This window comes from Malus domestica, chromosome 08 (assembly GCF_042453785.1).
Source record: "Malus domestica chromosome 08, GDT2T_hap1".
NCBI classification, from domain to species: Eukaryota; Viridiplantae; Streptophyta; class Magnoliopsida; order Rosales; family Rosaceae; genus Malus; species Malus domestica.
The window spans coordinates 17,644,290-17,666,388 of NC_091668.1; the positions used below are offsets into that span (position 1 = coordinate 17,644,290).

Here is a 22,099-nt window from a genome sequence, read left to right on the forward strand (position 1 = left end):
TCGAGTGAAGGTGAGTTAAGTATTTATAGGCATTTTGGGAGGAAGATCAATAGTCTAATCTTTTAAAATGAGGGATAAAATCGACTAGAGGATTTTGTAATCATGATGAATATTCAAAAATCCAGGTGAAGAGTCTGAAGAACTCATGGATTGAGAATGCATGTTTGTGTGTGGCGATGGGTTTAATGGTGAAAAGACGTTTCGACGATTGCAAGATTCAAGAGTCATTATTAAAGGCAGACGAGTAAGCTAAGGGATCGCCATATGGTAGAGCATCTGACAGAATTAAGATCGTGCGATCGTGCTTCATAAATGCACCTGAGTGGATGGAATATCGAGACTTTTCATTGTCTTTTAAACATATGCTAAGGGTTTGGTTTCACTTCTTCAAGGTCGAGGCTCGGCCAGGTGTTTAGGTCGAAAACCTCAGAAGCGAATGGGTAATGTTTGGACCAAAATGTTATTTTGGGCCGAGCTCAGAAATATCCTCAGCCCAAAGGCGTTTGTTTAGAATCTTGTCATGGGCCGGCCTTATCAAGGTTGGTCGAATCTTGTTATGAGGAGGTTTGTTTCGGATAAAGGTGAAGTAGTCGAGGCCTGGTATGATAAGGAGTCTCAGGGATGCTGGGACTCGGGAAATGAATTGAGCTCGTTTAGAAGATGGGTTCAAAGTCCTAGTTGAATTAGGATTGACCGAGTCTTAGTTAGATTAGGTAAAGGAATCCTAATCTAAGAGTGGTTCTAGCTTGGCTATGAGAGAGTCCTATAAATACAAGACTCGGTGCATCGTTCAAGCCTCTCCAATTCAACACATAAATTCCTCTGCGCAAACTCTTACTCTACGCATAACCTCTCAACAACCTTAAGATTTTTATTTTCCTTTTTCGCCAACACATCTTCAATATGGATAAATGATAGGAGCATATTTATGCGACTTAGTTAACATGTTTTCTTGCATTTACTTAGTTAGTTATTGCTTATAAGAGTGTTTTAAGCTATTTTCGTGTGTTTGTAGGTCCTAAATAACAAAGTTGGAAAGAAAGTGCATTTTGGTGCAATTTGGAGCAATTTTGGGCCAAAATGGATTGCATGCATATGGTGCAAGTGGGATGGACGTTTTTGGTGTTTTAAAAAGGGTTTCAACACATGCAAAAATCTGAATAATGAAGTTGAAGTGTGGAAGTGTGCAGATACATACACTTAAGGAACAATTTGAAAGGAAAAGAAGTGAAAGATGCCATTCGTTGGATTGCTTTACAGTTGTATTCACATTTTCAGCAACTACAAACATAATTGCAAGCTGAAATGATGCATAGCATGTGTGTAGAGGTGTAAAGTGGCCAAAAGTTGATGTTTGCAAGATGAAATGATGCAAAACATGTGTGTGAAAGTTGTCTAACAGCTAGTACATGTGGAAAAGGGATGGAATACAAGGCAAATGCATCAGAAATTGAAGAATGAAGGCGCATGGACAGCTACAAAAGAGTTGAATTAGCAAGAAAGGAATGATTGCCTTTTGTTAAAGGCAAGACACAATGATAAAAGAGCATGTAAACTAGCTGTTTTTGCATCATTTTGGTCTTTGTTTGTATTGTTTATTGAAGCCACTTGAGTGATTCTTTGCTTTGGAGCTTCTATAAATAGGGAGTGAAGGGAAGAACAACACACTACATCAAAAATACCCCCTCTCATCTCAGAAATTCGTCCAGCCACATTCCACACCATTCTACACTCCCAAATCACCATACATCCATAAGTCCTTATCTTTGCCGCACCCTCCACCTATCATAAACACTACCATACCATCTCACATCCATTCCTCCATAAAAATATCACCCAAAACCTGTCCCCAAGTCTTGTGCTGCAGCAAAGAGGAATGAGGACAGTCCATAGGCGTGCTTGTTGTTCAAAGTGGATCGTTGGAGCGTCTAGGTGTTTTCTTTCTTTTGTTTTCAATATCTAAATTTGTTTATCTTTGCTTTGTGAGTATGAGAAACTAAACCCCCCTTGGCTAGGGGGGGATTCAAAACCATGTTTATGCTTGCTATATGATTTGATTACTTCCAATTGTGTTTCATGAATTGTGAATTTAATTTACTTATCTCTATGAATTAAAACTAATTTGTGTATGTTGGTTGAGAGTGCACGCTTAATTTTCATGCATAAGTTTGATGCTAGGATATAAGGGAGTTTCACCTAATCGTTATGAACTTATATTCATAAGTAGTAAAGGTTGTTGATCACAATCATGTTAAGTAAATTCTTGGCATAAGTTTCATGCAATTCATAGTAACAAGTGCCTCACCAATGCTTATGGTTTTCATAGAACTTAATGATTCTTGCTTGTATCTCTATTATGCAATTCATGTAGAGGACTTGTGAGGAATGCTTTGGGTTGTCGTATGCAATTCATCCAATTCAATAACTTTAGGGAAATCTGAGGGTTAATTAGTGCAATTCACAGTTAATCTGGAGTGTTGGGAATTCATTGTGTGTCGAAGAGCTTCCAGATCGAACTACGTAGTGACGTATTTTATATAAGTTATATATTCTATCGATATGAATTCTGAGGTTGGATTTGATTATTGTTTTAAGCGCCGATCGTCATGACACCTTGGCGTATTGTGCTAGGGAGTTGTAGGGCGAACTCCAGGTGAGTGGGCAGTTTTGTTTTCGTATTACCTATATACAACTGTTTTTTCCAGAAAATTCGTTTATATGAAAATTATGATTTAAATTGCCATGCATGCAAATGTTGAGATATTTAGTTTGATAATGGATGCATATATATGTTAATTGACGCGGTGGACGCACAGGTGAGTTTTTATATTATTCAGATGATTTATTTTATGAGAATTGCATTGAAAGCTCATAACCTGCACCTTAGGTGTTAGTGCTTATATTATTATTCACCACACCGCACGCTCGTCTTGGATCCAAGTAGGTGGATGTCGTACATACCATGTGAGGATTCCGACATGCTAGTCGTATAGATCACTAGATGTGATTCCGTCTAGTGGGTGACCTTAGTTATACGCGCTGATGATTGATGAGAGAAGCACTAGAGCGTATTTATACACCTTTCATCGTACAGACTACTATACGTAGTTCCGAGTGATGTGCAGTGTAGTGTCGTACAGGTCACAGTTGGTGACTCCGGCAGGGCCGTATAGGTCACTGTGGTGACTCCGGCTGAGTGGGATGTTGAGCTTTAGAATCAGCCGTACAGGACCATTGTAGGGTCTCCGGTTGATTTATTATTTCACCTGTTATATTGATGCATCCATATTCTGTTTTGACTTTATGGCATGGCATGATTTCTGGATTTTGATGCAGATTGATGATTTGAGATATGAGGATATTTTTTTTTATACTATTATGTTATTTTCTGGGAAAAGTATACAGGTTTTACAGAGAGGGGTTAGAATTATTTTTGGCGAAATGTTTTTGAAAAGCTTTGGTTTTACTGACCCACTCAATTTTGTTTTTCGCCCCTCCAGGTTCAAGTTAGCAGAGCTTTGGTGGCCACGAGGAACCCAACAGCGTTCTGACAGAATTCACAAAAGTAGGAATCACCCTCGGGGGTTTCCACTTTAGTAATTGTATTTTAAAAGCTTCCGAACTGTGTAAATGGTTACGTCACTCTCACGTGACGGCCAGCATGCCCTCCTTCGGGACGGGGTGTGTCAGTTGGTATCAGAGCATAGGTTGCAATCCTGGACATCTTGAGAATTCCCTAGTGTCTTCTGTCAGAACTATACCACCTCGTAGGGAGCCACGCTGTTCAGATAAGCTTAGTTTCCCTAATTTAACAGTTTAGGGGAAACTATTACTGTTGTGATTCATTCTATTATCTAAGAAACCCTTTGAGACTGGTTATAAGTTGAATTTGAATCACTTTATGGAAATGAAGAACCTGAGGGAATAGAGTGATGACTTAATCATTTGAAAAGATGTTTTGGATTATGCAAAATCAAAGGAATCTTCCTCTCGACAGGTGGGTCGAGACGACTACTTGGTTTCTGAGTATTGAATCTATATTAAGTTGGAGATAGAAATGTTATCCAATGTTACCGAAGGAACAGTTGTTTGGAAGTTCTTTAAAGAATTGTTTAAGAAAAAGTTCATTCCTCCGGCATATTATGATGGTAGTAAGCAAGAGTTTGCAAATGGGAAACAAGGAAAGAGAGTGGCGAATGAATATTATAGAAAGTTTACAGACTTGCCTTGTTTCCATTCGGATGTTGTTGTTAATCCGGTCGAGGTGTTATGTCGTTTTTGGCGGGATAATAAGAAGAAGTGGCGTTCTTTGGCGACCACTATCCAATGTACTATTTACCAAGAATTTACGAGATGTTGTTGAGAATTGAGGACTCTGAGAGCGTGATCAGCGAGAGTAAAAAAGAATAAGAAAAGAATGGTAATTAGAGGAAAGACGATAAAGTTAAAGATCCGTCACATCAAGGACATCGAAAGACTCAGAGCTTCAAAAGAAGTGAAGTTAGAACCAATTCTTCCAGCTTAGGTTTTAATGCCACTGGTCAGAGGCGAAGTGATAGATTTACTGGTGATCCCAGATCTTAAAGACAAGGTGACTCGAGTAAGGGAAATGTACCTTTGTGCCGTAGGTACAATATTAGACACTTTGGAGAGTGTGGGAAACAGTGAATGTGTTCATGTGGTTAGGTGAGACATAGAGGTATGAATGGTCCCTAGAATCAGTTGTTACCCAGCAGTCTTCCCTGACACCACAATATCGATCCAGCAGGTTTATGGACTTAATAGTTTGGTCAGATGGGCCGTGGGTACAGGGATATTTGATGAGTTATAAGTCCAGCCGTACAGGCCACAAGAGGTGGATCCGGCGGACATATTATTTGGAAAATTGATGAGTAAGTCGTACATGTCATTATAGTTGACTCCGACTTATGTGCTAGCATGGATGGTTGAGCTAGAGAATCAGCCGTACAGGTCATTCTAGCTGACTCCGGCTGATATATTTCTTATTATGGACGATGTTGCCAAAGAGAGTAATGTTGGAGCACGATCGAGGCGTATTTATGTATTTCTAAGGAAGAACAAGATGATAATATTACACCTTCAGGAATTGTTACTTACTTATCGAGACAACAGTGAGTTATTTGTATTGCGGGCTGTAGACCGTAATATTTATAACTTATTTGTTGGATTCGTTAAGCAAGTAAACAGGTAGGTTGCCCTACATTGGTTTGGTGTTATTAGGGGTGTTCAGTGATGGTGGAAAATATAGTTATGCCAATGAATCTTATTTCGTTGGAGATTTGGATGTGATTTTAGTCACATATTAGTAGCATTAAATCGTGCCAGGATAGATTGCTACGAGAAATCAGTTACTTTCCATCGATCTGAATGACTAGAGTTTACTTTTGTAGGTATGCAAAGTGGATTGAGTTAGGCCGTTATTTATACTGTGAGAGCAAAGAGATGGTTATCGAAAGGCTGCCAAGGATACTTAGCTCATGTGGTGCTAAATGATGTTGCTTCTAGTAGTTTGGGAGATGTAAAGGTGGTTAGACATTTTCGTGATGTTTTCCCTGAGGAATTACCAGGATTGCCGTTAGGCGGAGATATGGAGTTCACTATTGATTTGTCTCCAGGCACAAATTTTATGTTAAAGATTGGTTCATGATGAGTTAAGGGAATTGAAAATTCGGTTACAGGAATTGGTTGATAAAGGTATCATTTAAAGTACATCACGTTGGGGGAGCACCAGTTTATTGGTGAGGAAGAAAATGGACATTAAGGCGATGTTTTAATTATAGGCAATTGAATCGGGTAATGATTAAGAACCGTTATCCATTGTTGCGTATTGATGATTTGTTGATCAACTTAGAGGTCTGCGTATTTCCTAAGATTGACTTAAGGTCTGGTTGTTACCGATTGAAGAGTTAATGATAACGTTCCTAAGATTGTGTTCAGGACTCGTTACGGTCATTATGAGTTTAGTGATGTTATTCGGATTGATGGATTCTCTTGCTGTTTTATGAGTTTGATGGATGAAGTATTCCAGGAATGCATTGACAAGTTTGTTATTGTTTTCATTGACGATATTCTGGTATACTCTAAGCCTAGAGCAGAGCATGTTAGATATTTTAAGTCGATGTTACAAAGTTTGAGGGAACGTCGATTGTATGCTAAGTTTAGCAAATGCCAATATTGGATGAATCAAGAAGCATTTATGAGATAAGTTATATTTGCTAAGGGTATTCAAGTGAATTTTTAAAAGGTAGCGGAAATTGAGAATTTGGAACAACCACGAACTGTGATTGAGATTCGAAGTTTTCTTAGTTTGGCAGGCTATCGTGGACGGTTCGTGAAAGATTTCCCAGTCATTGCTTTGCCACTGACGAGATTGATGAGAACAGAGGTTAAGTTTGAGTGGGATGATAATTGTGAGCAAAGGTTTCAACAGTTGAAGTATTTCCCCACTCATACATGTATTTTAGCGCTCCCAGAAGATAGCGGTAATTATGAGGTCTTTAGTTATACTTCTTTGGTTGGTATTGGATAAGGGTTAATGCAGCAAGGTAGGGAGATTGCCTATGCTTCACGGCAATTGAAACTTCATGAAATGAATTACTCTACTTACAATTTGGAGTTAGTAGCTATCATCTTTACTTGGAAGTTTTGGAGACATTACTTTTATAGTGAAAAATGTAAGATTTATCATACCATTCGATCATGTACTATTGGCCGAGTATGAAAAGAGAAATTCCTTAATATGTAAGTAAGTGTATTAATTGTCAGCAGGTTAAAACGGAAAGAAATAAGTCTTTCCGATTGATGCAATCACTTTCCGTTTCTTAATGGAAGCTGGAAAATATTACTTTGGATTATGTGTACAAGCTTCCTCGTACACGAGATGGTTATGATCGAATTTGAGGCGGTGGATGGTCGGTTTACCAAGTCAGCGCATTTTACTCCAGTGAAGACCAGTAACATTTCCAGACAGGTGCAACAGTTATGTAATTGTTTCAAGGATGAGAGAATTGGACTTACGGAACTGTTAAGCTTTTTGGGTATGTTGGTTACTTCTAAGTGTTGGATAGCGTTCAGGAAGCTTAGTTACCAAGTTACCTTATAGTACAACTTATTGCCCTCAAATAGATGGTTAATCAGAGAGCAGTATTCAGACTTTGGAGGATATGCTGAGATCTTCAGTATTGCAGTTAGCGACGCTTAGATTAAGCGGTTGGAGTTAAGGGGAATTGCCTATATCTATAGCGTTCGTTCGAGCATGGGTATGATACCATTTGAGGCTTTTTTTTGGTAAAGATTGTAGTACACCTTTGTGTTGAACACACCTTTATGTTGGACAGAAGTTGTCAAAAGAGTTTTTGCGGGCCCTGAGATTAAGAATGAGTTTACTTGGAATGTTCGAGTGATTAAGTCTAACTTGGAAAAACGGCCATGATTAACCAAAAGTTTGTCAGACATGCTACTAATCGAAATTATGATGTGGGTAACTTGGTATTCTTGAAATTGTCACCTTGGAGAGGTGTAGTACGGTTTGGAAAAAGAGGCGAACTAAGTCTTAGATATATAGGACTTTATGAGATCATTGAAAGGATTTGTGAAGTTGCTTACAGATTGAAATTGCCTCCGGAGTATCTAAGGTTCATAATGTGTTTCGTGTCTCGATGCTTCGACATTATGTTTCAAATCCTTCACATGTGATTCCTCCTCAACCTTTGGAAATTAATCCGAATTTGACGTATGATGAGGAACCAGTCACTATATCGGATTGGAAAGACAATGTTCTAAGAAATAAGACAATGAGCTTAGTAAAAGTATTGTGGAGGAACCACTCGGCGGAAGAAGCTACTTAGGATCGGAAGATCGAATGAGAGAGATGTATCCAAGGTTATTTTATGAGTATTAAGTGGATTGGTTGGTTGTATGAATTTTGGGGACGAAATTCTATAAGGGGGGAAGATTGTCACAGCCCGTCCCGGGATTTCTATATTGGGAATGTGAAATGACGGAAATGACCTTAACGTGACTAAGGTATGTGTGTGTGTGTGATATATTTTGGACTAAACGCACACATCTCATAAACTTTTGGAAATTATATTTATGTAGATTAAATTTTAGTTTGTGTTTTGTGTGGTAAGAAATAGATTTTTGATTGTGGTTGGACCACACACATACACCTCATCCCTCTCTCTTTCCCCCGTGTCTCTCTCTTCCCCGTCGACTTCTCTCTCTCTCTCTCACTCTCGAATTGTACGGCCTCACCCAAAAACCCTCTAAACTTCACAGATCGAGGCAAATAAGGTATGATTCTTCATCCTTTTGATGTTCTGAGTTGAATGGTACTAGTTTTAGGAAGTGAAACCCTCGGAATCACGTGAAACCCGAACTCCCATTTTATGATACTGTTCATGCACACGTAAATTCTTGATTTTCAGGGAATTCTAAGCTTGTAGTGAGCTTAGTGAGGTCCCAAGGAAGCTCGGAGTGCTTCGTTTGAAGGTTTTGGACGTCGGGATCACTGGGTTCAACTTTGGCCGGTTTTCTTGGAATTTTTCTAGTGAGATTTCGTGATTTTTAGACCTTGAAACTAGTCTATTGTGATTCTACATGTTGAGGGCTTCAAATTGATATATTATACGAAGAAAATGGTTGAGAAACGAAGGAGAACAAGGCAATTGAAAATTGCCTAGTTTTCCGGCCACCGGAAAAACCAGTCCGGCGAGCTCGCGAGGAAGAAGACGCGCGTGGGCGCGCATGTACCATGCCTATCCTTGGCGCGTGGGGGCACGTGCCACATCAGAAAATTTTTCTAAAAATATTACGACGTCCGTGACGTCGAGTAGGTCACTGTGGTATATTCATATACCCAATTTGAGCACCGTATGAGAAGTTATTGAGTAATTGAACCTAAGTTGGTTACGATTCATGGTTAAAAAAAAATGTGAATTTACGATCCAACCGTCGGATCGTCACCAAACTTTGATACGTTGTAATACGTAATATTTGAGGATTATAGGAACTTACGGATCGGGAATCCAATTTACGGATCTTCCAGAATTGGAGTTGTAAGTTCATAAAATAGAATATTAACCGTCACTTGGTTTTAGAAATTGACGGAGATCCGACCGTTGAATGGTAATGAAATTTTAGGATGTTGTCCTAGAGATATATTGTGGACCTCTGGAAGTTACGGATTTAAAATCTGAGTGGCAGATCTTCCAGATCGAACTACGTAGTGACGTATTTTATATAAGTTATATATTCTATCGATATGAATTCTGAGGTTGGATTTGATTATTGTTTTAGGCGCCGATCGTCATGACGCCTTGGCGTATTGTGCTAGGGAGTTGTAGGGCGAACTCCAGGTGAGTGGGCAGTTTTGTTTTCGTGTTACCTATATACAACTGTTTTTCCCAGAAAATTCGTTTATATGAAAATTATGATTTAAATTGCCATGCATGCAAATGTTGAGATATTTAGTTTGATAATGGATGCATATATATGTTAATTGACGCGGTGGACGCACAGGTGAGTTTTTATATTATTCAGATGATTTATTTTATGAGAATTGCATTGAAAGCTCATAACCTGCACCTTAGGTGTTAGTGCTTATATTATTATTCACCACACCGCACGCTCGTCTTGGATCCAAGTAGGTGGATGTCGTACAGACCATGTGAGGGTTCCGACATGCTAGTCGTATAGATCACTAGATGTGATTCCGACTAGTGGGTGACCTTAGTTATGCGCGCTGATGATTGATGAGAGAAGCACTAGAGCGTATTTATACACCTTTCATCGTACAGACTACTATACGTAGTTCCGAGTGATGTGCAGTGTAGTGTCGTACAGGTCACAGTTGGTGACTCCGGCAGGGCCGTATAGGTCACTGTGGTGACTTCGGCTGAGTGGGATGTTGAGCTTTAGAATCAGCCGTACAGGACCATTGTAGGGTCTCCGGTTGATTTATTATTTCACCTGTTATATTGATGCATCCATATTCTGTTTTGACTTTATGGCATGGCATGATTTCTGGATTTTGATGCAGATTGATGATTTGAGATATGAGGATATTTTTTTTATACTATTATTTTATTTTCTGGGAAAAGTATACAGGTTTTACAGAGAGGGGTTAGAATTATTTTTGGCGAAATGTTTTTGAAAGGCTTTGGTTTTACTGACCCACTCAATTTTGTTTTTCGCCCCTCCAGGTTCAAGTTAGCAGAGCTTTGGTGGCCACGAGGAACCCAACGGCGTTCTGACAGAATTCACAAAAGTAGGAATCACCCTTGGGGGTTTCCACTTTAGTAATTGTATTTTAAAAGCTTCCGAACTGTGTAAATGGTTACGTCACTCTCACGTGACGGCCAGCATGCCCTCCTTCGGGACGGGGTGTGTCAGTGCACGCTTAATTTTCATGCATAAGTTTGATGCTAGGATATAAGGGAGTTTCACCTAATCGTTATGAACTTATATTCATCCAAGACTTGGGAGGAATGCTTTGGGTTGTCGTATGCAATTCATCTAATTCAATAACTTTAGGGAAATCTGAGGGTTAATTAGTGCAATTCACAGTTAATCTGGAGTGTTGGGAATTCATGGTGTGTCGAAGAGCAATTGGAAATCATTTTGTATGCAAGTATAACATGTGTGGAGAAGAACCCCTTAGCTAGCTTCTCATCCATTCAATTTAATCAATCTCGTTTTACAATCTGCTAGTTTTTAAAAGTTTTTGTTTAGTGTTAAATCTCGTCAAGAACCAATCTCCCATTTATTTCAAAGTGTTAGATTAGTTAGTAATCACTTTAGTTTGTGTTTTTAAGTGTTTTGATTCAAGTGGTAAACCAATTTCGTCCAAATTTGTGTTTGTGCTCAAAACTGCCCAGAAAGTGTTTTTAAGGCAGGTTTGAGTCTTTTGGTTGCTGTTTTGAATCTTTTTGTTTATCTTAGTGTTTTAAACTTTAGTTTTGCATTCTTTGAGTCTAGTTTAGTGTTTTAAACTTTGTTTTTAAGTTTTGAGTTAGTTTTCAAGTGATTTGGCAATCCCTCCTAATCCCTGGCCTAGAACGATCCCTACTTACATACTTGCTACTATTGATAAAAAAGAGGGTTTAATTTGTGTGCTTATATATTTCGCATCAAATTTTTGGCGCCGTTGCCGGGGATTAGCAACTTTGCTAATCCCTTTGATTGTTTCTTTTCATTCATTTATTTTGTTGAAGTTTCTGACCTTGTTTTGTTTCTTTGTTTTTAAGGTACTAGTGCATGACTCGAAGTTCCCACCCTGTTCGTGAGCATATTTTGGATTTTGACGACGATTTTGAGAGAACTTTGAGACGAAGGAGGAACCAACAAGAGTCCAACCCATTTAGCCCGGAACCTGACCTTGAAGAACAAGTTCCAGAAGAGGAGGAGATACCCACGGCACAAGTGGGAGAAGTAGTGCAAGACATGGCCATGGACAACCGAACACTCAAGGAACTCACCGCTTCGGGATTAGATAATGCCACACCTTTGTGTATCCAATATCCCACGGCTGCGCAAGGTAAGACCGAAGAGTTCGAGTTAAAGTCAAGTTTGCTCCACCACATTCCAAAATACCATGGCCTGTCCATGGAGGATCCGAACAAGCATTTAGAAGAATTTGAAGTGGTGTGTTCAAGCATGACTCCGGTTAACGTCGACGGAAGTATTTTGAAGATGAAGGCTTTTCCATTTTCTTTAATGGATAAAGCCAAAGATTGGTTGTACGAGTTAGCTCCCGGAACTGTCATATCTTGGGAGAGTATGAAGAGGGCATTTTTGGAGAAGTTTTTCCCAACTTCTCGAATCATTCTCCTACGTAAAAAGATTAGTGGTATTCAGCAAGAAGAAGATGGCGGAAGGAATGAGGATACAAGGGCCAATGGTGTGTGGCGTATGTTCTATCCAAGGACATGCCTCGGAAAAGTGCCCTCAACTCATTGAGAATGGTGGATGGGAGAGCGCTAACGCAATTGGATTTCAAGGCCAAAACCAACCGAGGAACGATCCATATTCAAACACATATAATCCAGGTTGGAGAGACCATCCAAACTTCAAGTGGAGGGAGGCCCAACAACCCCAACAACAAGGAGGCTTTAGGCAACAACCCCCGGGGTTTTTCACCAAGCCATACGCACCCCCACATGTTCCACAACAATTTGCCCCAAATGCTTCAGGTACATCTCTAGACAATGATACACTCCTTAAGTTACTAACTAACTTGTCTCAGGGGCAAGAAAATCAAACCAAAGCTATGCAAAGCCAAGACAAAAGGGTGGATCAATTGGAGAAACAAAATGGGCAGATTGCAGACTTTGTGAGCAAATTTCGAGACCCAGGCCAACTTCCTAGTTCTACCATTCCAAATCCAAAAGGAGGTTTCGAAAGTGCAAAAGCCATATTGTTGAGAAGTGGAAAAGAAGTTGGGGCAGATCCTAAACCATTTACATCAGGCCCCAAAGAAGATAAAAAACTACAATTTGAAGAGGAGGACACAAGCCCACCCACGGCAAAGGTGGACACACCCTTGCCGCAAGCTTCCATAGGCCCAAATCTGTCCAATTCGGCCAATAAGGGTAAGAATGTGTCAAATCCACTTCCTACTAATGGTTTTCCTTCAAATGTCCCTTTTCCTAGTAGGTTTATGCAATCAAAGAAGGAGGAAGCTGAAAAGGACATCCTTGAGACATTTAGGAAAGTTCAATTCAACATACCCCTTTTGGATGCAATCAAGCAAGTCCCGAGATATGCCAAGTTTCTAAAGGAATTGTGCACCACTAGGAAGAGGATGTCGACCAAGAAGGTTGTCAAGGTAGGTGAAAATGTATCCGCCATCTTGCAACGCAAACTACCCCCCAAATGCAAAGATCTGGGTAGTTTTACAATTCCTTGTGTCATTGGAAACACTCGCTTTGAATCTGCCATGTTAGATTTAGGTGCTTCTATAAATGTTATGCCATACTCAATTTATGCATCTATGAATTTAGGAGTGTTGAAAAATGATGGTGTAATCATACAATTGGCCGATAGATCTAACGCCTATCCAAAGGGAGTTTTGGAAGATGTTCTTGTACAGGTCAATCACTTAATCTTTCCGGCGGATTTCTATGTTCTCGAAATGGATGAATCAGACCATACCCCTTCATTGCCCATCCTCCTTGGAAGGCCATTCATGAAGACGGCCCGGACTAAAATTGACGTGTTTAATGGAACTTTGTCCATGGAATTTGATGGGGAAGTTGTTAATTTCAATCTTTTAGATTCTATTAAGTACCCTAGTGAGGACCATTCATGTTTCTCTATTGATATAATTGACTCTTTGGCGCAGGGATATCTTGAAGATTTGAATGACGATGTGCTTGAAAAAGTCATTACAAGAGGCATGGAACTCAAAACCATGGATGCAAACCATATGCTAACCCACGGCATGCATGAACCATTCCATGCCGTGGCTTATAGTGAGGAATTCATTGAGTTGGTTGCTGCCCTTGAGTCATTACCTAAGCATGGTGGTAAGTCTCATAACTTCGATTCCATTCTCATTTCAACTAACAAGTTGCTTCCATCAATAATTCAGGCACCTGTCCTTGAACTCAAACCATTACCAAGCCATTTGAAGTACATTTTCTTGGGAGAAAATGAGACCCTACCTGCCATCATATCCTCATTCCTCACGGCACAAGAAGAAGAGAAACTAGCTCGAGTCTTGAAGGAGTTCAAATCTGCCCTAGGATGGACCTTGGCCGATTTCAAGGGTATAAGCCCTACAGCGTGCATGCATCACATATTTCTTGAGGAGGGGGCCAAACCAACTAGAGAGGCTCAACGCCGTCTCAACCCTCCAATGATGGAAGTTGTAAAAAATGAGATAATCAAGCTCCTTGATTATGGAGTGATCTATCCTATCTCCGATAGCCGTTGGGTTTCACCTATTCAATGCGTGCCCAAGAAATCTGGAGTGACGGTTGTGGAGAATGCGGAGAATGAGCTTGTACCCACACAAATCCAAACCGGTTGGCGAGTATGCATTGATTATAGGAAGCTAAACGCCACCACAAGGAAGGATCATTTCCCATTGCCGTTCCTAGATCAAATACTTGAAAGCTTTGAAGTACTTGCTCACTAAAAAGGAAGCTAAGCCACGGCTAATTCGGTGGATATTACTACTTCAAGAGTTTGACATTGAGATTCGTGACAAGAAGGGAAGTGAAAACGTAGTGGCTGACCACCTAAGCCGAATGGTGCATAATGAGGAATCCCTACCCATTGCAGAGACATTCCCCGATGAACAATTGTTGTCCATAAAGGTAAGTGAGCCTTGGTATGTCGATTTGGTAAACTTTTTGGTGTCAAAACGAATTCCAAACACTTTCACTAGGCACCAACGTGATAAGTTAAGGCATGATGCACGGTTTTATGTGTGGGATGATCCATATTTATGGAAATTTTGCCTGGATCAGATTGTACGTCGATGTGTGCATGATTCTGAATTTCATTCAATTTTGAGTTTTTGTCATACATATGCATGTGGTGGGCACTTTGGCACACAAAGAACTGCACTTAAGGTGTTACAATGTGGATTTTATTGGCCTAGTATCTTTAGGGATGCTAGAACTTTTTGCTTAACATGTGATAAATGCCAAAGAATGGGTAACATAAGTGCTAAGGACCAAATGCCACAAGTTTCTGTCCTTAATGTCGAAATTTTTGATGTTTGGGGTATTGATTTTATGGGTCCCTTTCCTTCCTCGTATGGTTTCATGTATATTTTGCTTGCGGTTGATTATGTGTCGAAATGGGTGGAAGCAAAGGCCACCTGAACTAATGATTCTAAAGTGGTTGCAGATTTTATTAGAACTAACATTTTTGCAAGGTTTGGCATGCCACGGGTGATCATTAGTGATGGAGGGTCACATTTTTGCAACCGGACCATTAAGGCGTTATTGAGGAAATACAATGTCACCCACAAGGTTTCTACACCTTACCATCCTCAAACGAATGGCCAAGCTGAGGTTTCCAACCGAGAGATCAAACAAATTCTAGAGAAGACCGTTGGACCTACAAGGAAGGATTGGAGCTTACGGTTAGATGATGCACTTTGGGCATATCGTACGGCGTACAAGACACCCATTGGAATGTCCCCATTTCAGCTCATCTATGGCAAGCCGTGCCATCTCCCTGTTGAATTGGAACACAAAGCTCATTGGGCCGTCAAGAAGTTCAATATGGACTTAAATGCCGTAGGGAGTCATAGGAAGTTGCAACTAAATGAACTTGATGAGATAAGGCATGAAGCGTATGAGAATGCTAGCATTTACAAGGAGAAGACCAAAGTTTTCCATGATAAGATGATTCGAGGCAAAACATTCTCCGTAGGGCAGAAAGTGCTATTGTTCAATTCCCGTCTACGGTTATTTCCCGGTAAGTTACGTTCTAAGTGGATTTGACCGTTTGTTATTACTAATGTTTTTGTTCATGGTGCCGTCCAGATCCAAAGCTTGAAAACGGGACATGAATTCAAGGTGAATGGGCATCGATTGAAGCCCTATTATGAGCATTTTGAGGAGCATGCCGTGGAGGACATTCCCTTGCATGCCGTGGGCTCCAATGGGGAGTAATTGCGTTCTTCGTCCGTCTACACGACGTTAAAGCAAGCGCTTATTGGGAGGCAACCCATGTATTCAAATAAGGAAGATTATTGAATCGCTCCACAATCAGTTTTGCGTTTCTAAAAACCTTCCCTTTTCTGCAGTTTTATTTTGCCTTGATTATCATTTTTATTTGTTGCTTGTTTAATTGTTTTTTGTGTGGGTTTATTTTTGAAACACTGACAGTTATGCAAGGTAATTTTACATTCAAAAAAAAGAAAGGAACATTAAGCAGATAAATACAAGAGGGAGCCTTCACAAAGGCTGCTTAGGAGAAGTCTCAGTAGTCGGCGGAGCCTCAGCAGTCGGCGGGGCCACAGAAGAAGGAGGTATCGGAGGTTGATCATTTGGAGCTTCACTACGCGGTACAGCCCCAGAAGACGAAGGCAAATGCTGTTGGAACAAACCCACAAACCTCCGATGATCAAGTAAAATCTGACCATCAGATTCCTGCATCTGGTCAATTTTCCTCTTCATGTTTGTGGCATAGTTGTGTGCGAGCTTGTGCAACTGTTTATTCTCATGCTTGAGTCCTCTAATCTCCTGTTTGAGACTCATCACTTCATCCGCCAACAATTCAACTTGACGGGTTCGAGCAAATAGGCGTTGGGCCATGTTGGACACAGAACCCGCACACTGCACACTAAGAGCCAGAGACTCCTTAATAGCCAACTCATCAGACCGTCTGGAAAGCAGTCTGTTATCTTTAGGAGTGACAAGGTTTCGGGCCACCACCGCAGCGGTCATGTCATTCTTCATCACCGAATCCCCAACGGTAAGAGGACCAGTAGGGGATATGAAGGATGGGCGCCATATGTTGTCTGGAGAAGGCGGGACTGCCTCTTCACCAAGGTTCAAGTCAAAACGACAGTCGGAAGGGCCAGACATTTTCAGAGGTGTTAAAGAAAGAAGAGGTAGAACAAGTCAAGATCGTAGAAGTGCAAGAAGGGAGTTTTTTATAGGCAGAAATTCAAGTGTGCTTTGAACGTCCTGCGTACCTCTATAAAAATCAGCATGTGATGGGATTTCAGAGATTGAAGAGGCGAGTTCAAAAATCGAAGAGGCCAACTAAAAAAATCAAAGAGGTGCTAGCTTTCTCAAAAGCTGGGCTTGCTCAGAAACCACCGCCAATCTTCTTTTCTAGATTCGTCCGCACTTGTCACATGCAACCTCTGCACTCGACGGGATTTCAGAGATCGAAGAGGCAATTCCAGATATCGAGAGGCATCTATTTTTTCAGACGTGTCAGCATCTGTCACATGCAGAGTAAGCTTTGCGGAAATCACGGGCAGTTTGTCGAAGCGTCGATTCCAACCACTTGCTTTTCCAGATGTGTCAACATCTATCACATGCAGAGTCAGTTTTGCGAAAATCACGGAAAATTTGTCGAAGCATCGATTCCAGATAGCGAAGATGCGCTTGTCTCTCTCAGCCTCGTCAGCACTTGTCACATGCAGAGAAAGCTTTGCGAAAATCACGGAAAGTTTGTCGAAGCGCCGATTCCAACCATCTGCCTTTCTCAGCCTCGTCAGCTTTGAGGAAATCACGGGCAATCTGTCGACGATTTCTGTTGAAGTAGAAAACACGTGAAGTTTACTGTTCAATCATCCAACGGTTGCCGACAAGAGTGAAAGAACAGTACCGGTTATTATTTCCTATAAATGTCGACCTTCACCCTCCATGGCAAGGCAGACATACATAACCTTCCGTCATCTCCGAGAATGCCTTTCCAACAAACCCTCTCGAGTCACTCAGTGTTCCTTATTCCTTGGGGTACCTCTGCAAACAACCCATCCAAAGCAAAAGTATTTCATATCATGAAGGTTGAAAGCAAGAGTATCTCATATCATGCTTTCTCTCTGTCCTTCTCCTTGTCGTTATTTTAGGACAAGGAGAAAGTGAGTAATCAGCCAGCACTTGGTATCAATCTTCCGATCTAGAACCGACTGCCTGGAACCCCTTCCTGATTGCTTACCTAGCATTGCTCTCGAGTACTCATCTTCATCATCTTATGCTTTTGCTTCGTCTACCACATCTGCCTGGGGAACAGATAAGGGAAGTGAAAATGATACCTCGAAGCATGTGGAGACAATTTACCAATTCATCCTCAGCTAGGGACAAGGAGAAAGAAAGCAAGAGGTGGGCACTTGGAAAGATTGAAGAAAGAAACAGACCACCACCTCTACCTCGTGACTACCTGCCATGTAGAAGAAACAAGCAGAGAAGAATGCAGACTGTGCAACTCTCGCTCAGAATTCCAAACCAGTTCGAGATCAAAGCTATGGAAAGTCAACAAGATCATCTATCTCCAAAACCAGATTTACGTTCTTAAACTCTACTTTGTCTGGTTTTTACTTTGCCATATTTGTCATGTTTATTCGTTAATTGTTTGTTTGCTTGTTTTTGTGTGAGTTTATGCTTAAAACATTGAGGACAATGTTTGATTTAAGTATGGGGGGTAACCAAGTGGTTTTGCATAAAATTCGTAGGAGTTTATCACCCATTACTTCTAGTGTTGTTCCTTACTGTTTTTAAGTGTTTTTAAGCTATTTTGGAGTATTTTAATGTGTTTTGACATAAAAATCCGAAAATCTCATAAAAATTTGAAAAAATTGTTTTGAAAAAAAAAAAAAACCAAAAAGAGTTGTTTTTGTATGTGTCTTAGGGTACCTTCCAACACAATGATGAGGATTTGGTTTTTAATTACATGACTGTTAAAGAGAGTTATAAACATGGATGAACATTTGATTTACTCTTTGGTGTATGCTTGGTTGTGGTTATAATTTATGAATTCACATGCAATCATAAAGGAAAAATCAGTTTTGTAACATGATTGAAAGAAGGAACTCAAATGTATGCTACAACCTTGTGAGACTTAAGCCTAAACGTTTATTTGGAGAGTTAATAAACTGTGCATCATTATTTTCTAAAGTCGTTGCATGATCTCATTATTCTTTGCTTGGTTGCTACTTAGAAGGCGTTTCATCATTTAGTTCCAAATGCTAGAACTCATGCCTATTTCATTCAAAGCATGTTATTGATTTGCATAACACATATTCAAGATGAAGTTGTTTAGTGAGCCGAGAGCCAAAAAGCCTATCCCATTCATTATATGTTTAAATTTAACCCCGTTGAGCCTTGTTTAGCCTACGTTCTTTGTTAACCCACACTATCCTCACCTAGCCTAGATTAGGACCATCCATACCCTTGTTCTTGAAGCATAGTAAAGCATGACTCAAATTGAATTCCTTTTGATCAATGTATTGCAGAAAACAAGTGTGGGGGAAGTGATTCTTGTGTGTGTGTGTGTGCCAAAGTCCTTAATAAGGCACGGGTCGAAAAAAAAAAATGTGAAAATGTATGAAAAAGAGTTCTAAAGTGTTGTTTGTTGAAGAAAGGGTCCAAAACGTTGAATTCGGCCCTAATTATTGCTCAAATCTTCCCTTTGTGTTAAAAGTTGATTTCTGCATTCTAAAGTGAATTCTAAGTTTCGATTTCATTACTTTGCTTGCTATTGCCTTAGGAACGTTTGTTATCCCTATCTTTCCTTTGTTAACCATTACCCCAAGCCTCGTTACAACCCTTGACTTCTATCTTGAGTGTTATGTGTTTCAATTTGTGGAGTTTGAATTTGGTATGAGCATATGGTGTCACTAGTTCTCGCATCTAAGTAGTAGCATTCCATTCATGAGATCATATCTAAACATGCTTATTAACTCCAGAAATTGCGTTCTTGGTGATACATATATGTGAGTGTTCGTTTTCATATCTACATCAATCTTCTCACATATGACTAGTATAGGGTGTGTAGTTAGAAAATCTGAGTGAAAATTGAGTGCACACTTTGTAAGGAATTGAGTAAATTCTCTAAGGCATGTTACTACATCAAAAACATTGTTTTAATCGATTAATTGTGAACAAGTAAATGGTGACTATGATTAAGTATGTGCTTAAGTGTAAAGATGACTCAAATCTGTGGGGATAATGATTGTTAATGATTGTTAACATGTCATGTGCATTGGAAATCCCTGAGGCAAATGTTGGAAGGTTTAGATTGTGTTTTATTTCGTTTTATTTCTTTGTTTTGCTCGAGGACTAGCAAAAGCTAAGTGTGGGGGAATTTGATAGGAGCATATTTATGCGACTTAGTTAACATGTTTTCTTGCATTTACTTAGTTAGTTATTGTTTATAAGAGTGTTTTAAGCTATTTTCGTGTGTTTGTAGGTCCTAAATAACAAAGTTGGAAAGAAAGTGCATTTTGGTGCAATTTGGAGCAATTTTGGGCCAAAATGGATTGCATGCATATGGTGCAAGTGGGATGGACGTTTTTGGTGTTTTAAAAAGGGTTTCAACACATGCAAAAATCTGAATAATGAAGTTGAAGTGTGGAAGTGTGCAGATACATACACTTAAGGAACAATTTGAAAGGAAAAGAAGTGAAAGATGCCATTCGTTGGATTGCTTTACAAGTTGTATTCACATTTTCAGCAACTACAAACATAATTGCAAGCTGAAATGATGCATAGCATGTGTGTAGAGGTGTAAAGTGGCCAAAAGTTGATGTTTGCAAGATGAAATGATGCAAAACATGTGTGTGAAAGTTGTCTAACAGCTAGTACATGTGGAAAAGGGATGGAATACAAGGCAAATGCATCAGAAATTGAAGAATGAAGGCGCATGGACAGCTACAAAAGAGTTGAATTAGCAAGAAAGGAATGATTGCCTTTTGTTAAAGGCAAGACACAATGATAAAAGAGCATGTAAACTAGCTGTTTTTGCATCATTTTGGTCTTTGTTTGTATTGTTTATTGAAGCCACTTGAGTGATTCTTTGCTTTGGAGCTTCTATAAATAGGGAGTGAAGGGAAGAACAACACACTACATCAAAAATACCCCCTCTCATCTCAGAAATTCGTCCAGCCACATTCCACACCATTCTACACTCCCAAATCACCATACATCCATAAGTCCTTACCTTTGCCGCACCCTCCACCTATCATAAACACTACCATACCATCTCACATCCATTCCTCCATAAAAATATCACCCAAAACCTGTCCCCAAGTCTTGTGCTGCAGCAAAGAGGAATGAGGATAGTCCATAGGCGTGCTTGTTGTTCAAAGTGGATCGTTGGAGCGTCTAGGTGTTTTCTTTCTTTTGTTTTCAATGTCTAAATTTGTTTATCTTTGCTTTGTGAGTATGAGAAACTAAACCCCCCTTGGCTAGGGGGGGATTCAAAACCATGTTTATGCTTGCTATATAATTTGATTACTTCCAATTGCGTTTCATGAATTGTGAATTTAATTTACTTATATCTATGAATTAAAACTAATTTGTGTATGTTGGTTGAGAGTGCACGCTTAATTTTCATGCATAAGTTTGATGCTAGGATATAAGGGAGTTTCACCTAATCGTTATGAACTTATATTCATAAGTAGTAAAGGTTGTTGATCACAATCATGTTAAGTAAATTCTTGGCATAAGTTTCATGCAATTCATAGTAACAAGTGCCTCGCCAATGCTTATGGTTTTCATAGAACTTAATGATTCTTGCTTGTATCTCTATTATGCAATTCATGTAGAGGACTTGTGAGGAATGCTTTGGGTTGTCGTATGCAATTCATCCAATTCAATAACTTTAGGGAAATCTGAGGGTTAATTAGTGCAATTCACAATTAATCTGGAGTGTTGGGAATTCATGGTGTGTCGAAGAGCAATTGGAAATCATTTTGTATGCAAGTATAACATGTGTGGAGAAGAACCCCTTAGCTAGCTTCTCATCCATTCAATTTAATCAATCTCGTTTTACGATCTGCTAATTTTTAAAAGTTTTTGTTTAGTGTTAAATCTCGTCAAGAACCAATCTCCCATTTATTTCAAAGTGTTAGATTAGTTAGTAATCACTTTAGTTTGTGTTTTTAAGTGTTTTGATTCAAGTGGTAAACCAATTTCGTCCAAATTTGTGTTCGTGCTCAAAACTGCCCAGAAAGTGTTTTTAAGGCAGTTTTGAGTCTTTTGGTTGCTGTTTTGAATCTTTTTGTTTATCTTAGTGTTTTAAACTTTGTTTTTAAGTTTTGAGTCAGTTTTCAAGTGATTTGGCAATCCCTCCTAATCCCCGGCCTAGAACGATCCCTACTTACATACTTGCTACAATTGATAAAAAAAAGGGTTTAATTTGTGTGCTTATATATTTCGCATCAATAAACAACATTGTGAAGGCAACCGTTGAACATCTTCAGTTTGGATAAACAACACTGTAGTCGTAGAACCATTCAATCGCGAAGCACCTTCAGTTTGGATAAACAGCACTACTTCCAAACCGATTGGTTACCTATCCAAGTCTCGGTCAAGAAGGATTTTCGAGTCCTTATTGGCAGAGGTCATCTCATCAGCCTTCTCAGCAAAGTGAAGTG

General features: G+C 39.7%; 1 long non-coding RNA gene across 1 annotated transcript; it reads left to right on the plus strand.

Annotated features, from left to right (window-relative positions):
* The first annotated feature begins 9,161 nt into the window (after nt 1-9,161).
* Nucleotides 9,162-10,415, plus strand: LOC139198229 (uncharacterized). Its single transcript, XR_011583541.1, has 2 exons — nt 9,162-9,380; nt 10,227-10,415. It is a non-coding gene; the product is annotated as an uncharacterized lncRNA (long non-coding RNA).
* The last annotated feature ends 11,684 nt before the right edge of the window (nt 10,416-22,099 follow it).